Source organism: Asparagus officinalis, chromosome 9, assembly GCF_001876935.1.
Source record: "Asparagus officinalis chromosome 9, Aspof.V1, whole genome shotgun sequence".
NCBI classification, from domain to species: domain Eukaryota; kingdom Viridiplantae; phylum Streptophyta; class Magnoliopsida; order Asparagales; family Asparagaceae; genus Asparagus; species Asparagus officinalis.
Window position 1 is genome coordinate 13,991,946 of NC_033802.1, and position 6,106 is coordinate 13,998,051.

Here is a 6,106-nt window from a genome sequence, read left to right on the forward strand (position 1 = left end):
CCTCAATACTCCAAAGAGTACAAGAGTATAAACTGTTCCTCAATACTCCAAAGAGTACAAGAGTATAAACTGTTCCTCAATACTCCAAAGAGTACAAGAGTATAAACTGTTCCTCAATACTCCAAAGAGTACAAGAGTATAAACTGTTCCTCAATACTCCAAAGAGTACAAGAGTATAAACTGTTCCTCAATACTCCAAAGAGTACAAGAGTATAAACTGTTCCTCAATACTCCAAAGAGTACAAGAGTATAAACTGTTCCTCAATACTCCAAAGAGTACAAGAGTATAAACTGTTCCTCAATACTCCAAAGAGTACAAGAGTATAAACTGTTCCTCAATACTCCAAAGAGTACAAGAGTATAAACTGTTCCTCAATACTCCAAAGAGTACAAGAGTATAAACTGTTCCTCAATACTCCAAAGAGTACAAGAGTATAAACTGTTCCTCAATACTCCAAAGAGTACAAGAGTATAAACTGTTCCTCAATACTCCAAAGAGTACAAGAGTATAAACTGTTCCTCAATACTCCAAAGAGTACAAGAGTATAAACTGTTCCTCAATACTCCAAAGAGTACAAGAGTATAAACTGTTCCTCAATACTCCAAAGAGTACAAGAGTATAAACTGTTCCTCAATACTCCAAAGAGTACAAGAGTATAAACTGTTCCTCAATACTCCAAAGAGTACAAGAGTATAAACTGTTCCTCAATACTCCAAAGAGTACAAGAGTATAAACTGTTCCTCAATACTCCAAAGAGTACAAGAGTATAAACTGTTCCTCAATACTCCAAAGAGTACAAGAGTATAAACTGTTCCTCAATACTCCAAAGAGTACAAGAGTATAAACTGTTCCTCAATACTCCAAAGAGTACAAGAGTATAAACTGTTCCTCAATACTCCAAAGAGTACAAGAGTATAAACTGTTCCTCAATACTCCAAAGAGTACAAGAGTATAAACTGTTCCTCAATACTCCAAAGAGTACAAGAGTATAAACTGTTCCTCAATACTCCAAAGAGTACAAGAGTATAAACTGTTCCTCAATACTCCAAAGAGTACAAGAGTATAAACTGTTCCTCAATACTCCAAAGAGTACAAGAGTATAAACTGTTCCTCAATACTCCAAAGAGTACAAGAGTATAAACTGTTCCTCAATACTCCAAAGAGTACAAGAGTATAAACTGTTCCTCAATACTCCAAAGAGTACAAGAGTATAAACTGTTCCTCAATACTCCAAAGAGTACAAGAGTATAAACTGTTCCTCAATACTCCAAAGAGTACAAGAGTATAAACTGTTCCTCAATACTCCAAAGAGTACAAGAGTATAAACTGTTCCTCAATACTCCAAAGAGTACAAGAGTATAAACTGTTCCTCAATACTCCAAAGAGTACAAGAGTATAAACTGTTCCTCAATACTCCAAAGAGTACAAGAGTATAAACTGTTCCTCAATACTCCAAAGAGTACAAGAGTATAAACTGTTCCTCAATACTCCAAAGAGTACAAGAGTATAAACTGTTCCTCAATACTCCAAAGAGTACAAGAGTATAAACTGTTCCTCAATACTCCAAAGAGTACAAGAGTATAAACTGTTCCTCAATACTCCAAAGAGTACAAGAGTATAAACTGTTCCTCAATACTCCAAAGAGTACAAGAGTATAAACTGTTCCTCAATACTCCAAAGAGTACAAGAGTATAAACTGTTCCTCAATACTCCAAAGAGTACAAGAGTATAAACTGTTCCTCAATACTCCAAAGAGTACAAGAGTATAAACTGTTCCTCAATACTCCAAAGAGTACAAGAGTATAAACTGTTCCTCAATACTCCAAAGAGTACAAGAGTATAAACTGTTCCTCAATACTCCAAAGAGTACAAGAGTATAAACTGTTCCTCAATACTCCAAAGAGTACAAGAGTATAAACTGTTCCTCAATACTCCAAAGAGTACAAGAGTATAAACTGTTCCTCAATACTCCAAAGAGTACAAGAGTATAAACTGTTCCTCAATACTCCAAAGAGTACAAGAGTATAAACTGTTCCTCAATACTCCAAAGAGTACAAGAGTATAAACTGTTCCTCAATACTCCAAAGAGTACAAGAGTATAAACTGTTCCTCAATACTCCAAAGAGTACAAGAGTATAAACTGTTCCTCAATACTCCAAAGAGTACAAGAGTATAAACTGTTCCTCAATACTCCAAAGAGTACAAGAGTATAAACTGTTCCTCAATACTCCAAAGAGTACAAGAGTATAAACTGTTCCTCAATACTCCAAAGAGTACAAGAGTATAAACTGTTCCTCAATACTCCAAAGAGTACAAGAGTATAAACTGTTCCTCAATACTCCAAAGAGTACAAGAGTATAAACTGTTCCTCAATACTCCAAAGAGTACAAGAGTATAAACTGTTCCTCAATACTCCAAAGAGTACAAGAGTATAAACTGTTCCTCAATACTCCAAAGAGTACAAGAGTATAAACTGTTCCTCAATACTCCAAAGAGTACAAGAGTATAAACTGTTCCTCAATACTCCAAAGAGTACAAGAGTATAAACTGTTCCTCAATACTCCAAAGAGTACAAGAGTATAAACTGTTCCTCAATACTCCAAAGAGTACAAGAGTATAAACTGTTCCTCAATACTCCAAAGAGTACAAGAGTATAAACTGTTCCTCAATACTCCAAAGAGTACAAGAGTATAAACTGTTCCTCAATACTCCAAAGAGTACAAGAGTATAAACTGTTCCTCAATACTCCAAAGAGTACAAGAGTATAAACTGTTCCTCAATACTCCAAAGAGTACAAGAGTATAAACTGTTCCTCAATACTCCAAAGAGTACAAGAGTATAAACTGTTCCTCAATACTCCAAAGAGTACAAGAGTATAAACTGTTCCTCAATACTCCAAAGAGTACAAGAGTATAAACTGTTCCTCAATACTCCAAAGAGTACAAGAGTATAAACTGTTCCTCAATACTCCAAAGAGTACAAGAGTATAAACTGTTCCTCAATACTCCAAAGAGTACAAGAGTATAAACTGTTCCTCAATACTCCAAAGAGTACAAGAGTATAAACTGTTCCTCAATACTCCAAAGAGTACAAGAGTATAAACTGTTCCTCAATACTCCAAAGAGTACAAGAGTATAAACTGTTCCTCAATACTCCAAAGAGTACAAGAGTATAAACTGTTCCTCAATACTCCAAAGAGTACAAGAGTATAAACTGTTCCTCAATACTCCAAAGAGTACAAGAGTATAAACTGTTCCTCAATACTCCAAAGAGTACAAGAGTATAAACTGTTCCTCAATACTCCAAAGAGTACAAGAGTATAAACTGTTCCTCAATACTCCAAAGAGTACAAGAGTATAAACTGTTCCTCAATACTCCAAAGAGTACAAGAGTATAAACTGTTCCTCAATACTCCAAAGAGTACAAGAGTATAAACTGTTCCTCAATACTCCAAAGAGTACAAGAGTATAAACTGTTCCTCAATACTCCAAAGAGTACAAGAGTATAAACTGTTCCTCAATACTCCAAAGAGTACAAGAGTATAAACTGTTCCTCAATACTCCAAAGAGTACAAGAGTATAAACTGTTCCTCAATACTCCAAAGAGTACAAGAGTATAAACTGTTCCTCAATACTCCAAAGAGTACAAGAGTATAAACTGTTCCTCAATACTCCAAAGAGTACAAGAGTATAAACTGTTCCTCAATACTCCAAAGAGTACAAGAGTATAAACTGTTCCTCAATACTCCAAAGAGTACAAGAGTATAAACTGTTCCTCAATACTCCAAAGAGTACAAGAGTATAAACTGTTCCTCAATACTCCAAAGAGTACAAGAGTATAAACTGTTCCTCAATACTCCAAAGAGTACAAGAGTATAAACTGTTCCTCAATACTCCAAAGAGTACAAGAGTATAAACTGTTCCTCAATACTCCAAAGAGTACAAGAGTATAAACTGTTCCTCAATACTCCAAAGAGTACAAGAGTATAAACTGTTCCTCAATACTCCAAAGAGTACAAGAGTATAAACTGTTCCTCAATACTCCAAAGAGTACAAGAGTATAAACTGTTCCTCAATACTCCAAAGAGTACAAGAGTATAAACTGTTCCTCAATACTCCAAAGAGTACAAGAGTATAAACTGTTCCTCAATACTCCAAAGAGTACAAGAGTATAAACTGTTCCTCAATACTCCAAAGAGTACAAGAGTATAAACTGTTCCTCAATACTCCAAAGAGTACAAGAGTATAAACTGTTCCTCAATACTCCAAAGAGTACAAGAGTATAAACTGTTCCTCAATACTCCAAAGAGTACAAGAGTATAAACTGTTCCTCAATACTCCAAAGAGTACAAGAGTATAAACTGTTCCTCAATACTCCAAAGAGTACAAGAGTATAAACTGTTCCTCAATACTCCAAAGAGTACAAGAGTATAAACTGTTCCTCAATACTCCAAAGAGTACAAGAGTATAAACTGTTCCTCAATACTCCAAAGAGTACAAGAGTATAAACTGTTCCTCAATACTCCAAAGAGTACAAGAGTATAAACTGTTCCTCAATACTCCAAAGAGTACAAGAGTATAAACTGTTCCTCAATACTCCAAAGAGTACAAGAGTATAAACTGTTCCTCAATACTCCAAAGAGTACAAGAGTATAAACTGTTCCTCAATACTCCAAAGAGTACAAGAGTATAAACTGTTCCTCAATACTCCAAAGAGTACAAGAGTATAAACTGTTCCTCAATACTCCAAAGAGTACAAGAGTATAAACTGTTCCTCAATACTCCAAAGAGTACAAGAGTATAAACTGTTCCTCAATACTCCAAAGAGTACAAGAGTATAAACTGTTCCTCAATACTCCAAAGAGTACAAGAGTATAAACTGTTCCTCAATACTCCAAAGAGTACAAGAGTATAAACTGTTCCTCAATACTCCAAAGAGTACAAGAGTATAAACTGTTCCTCAATACTCCAAAGAGTACAAGAGTATAAACTGTTCCTCAATACTCCAAAGAGTACAAGAGTATAAACTGTTCCTCAATACTCCAAAGAGTACAAGAGTATAAACTGTTCCTCAATACTCCAAAGAGTACAAGAGTATAAACTGTTCCTCAATACTCCAAAGAGTACAAGAGTATAAACTGTTCCTCAATACTCCAAAGAGTACAAGAGTATAAACTGTTCCTCAATACTCCAAAGAGTACAAGAGTATAAACTGTTCCTCAATACTCCAAAGAGTACAAGAGTATAAACTGTTCCTCAATACTCCAAAGAGTACAAGAGTATAAACTGTTCCTCAATACTCCAAAGAGTACAAGAGTATAAACTGTTCCTCAATACTCCAAAGAGTACAAGAGTATAAACTGTTCCTCAATACTCCAAAGAGTACAAGAGTATAAACTGTTCCTCAATACTCCAAAGAGTACAAGAGTATAAACTGTTCCTCAATACTCCAAAGAGTACAAGAGTATAAACTGTTCCTCAATACTCCAAAGAGTACAAGAGTATAAACTGTTCCTCAATACTCCAAAGAGTACAAGAGTATAAACTGTTCCTCAATACTCCAAAGAGTACAAGAGTATAAACTGTTCCTCAATACTCCAAAGAGTACAAGAGTATAAACTGTTCCTCAATACTCCAAAGAGTACAAGAGTATAAACTGTTCCTCAATACTCCAAAGAGTACAAGAGTATAAACTGTTCCTCAATACTCCAAAGAGTACAAGAGTATAAACTGTTCCTCAATACTCCAAAGAGTACAAGAGTATAAACTTTGCGTGCGATTCGTCAACCTCGTCGCCTCGTTGGTTCGTCGGTTTGTGCCGAGCTGTGCTAAGGGACCTATAAGCAATTTTATATGCCTACAGATACCCCCTCCAAAGTATTTCAGCCTCGTTCTTTTATAGAAGAGTCTGGAATACTTTGGATATGATTGTCCCAACCTTCAGTCGGCGTAATGGGACTTTGGAATGACTTCCGTTCTTGATTCCTTCAATCTTCCAGGCTATTCGGTGCTTTGTCGAATGTCTGTAAGAGTTCCGGTGCTGCATTTATTGTCTGACCGTTGTCGGAAATTTAAACTTGAAGTCGATTCCTGATTTTCTAATCTT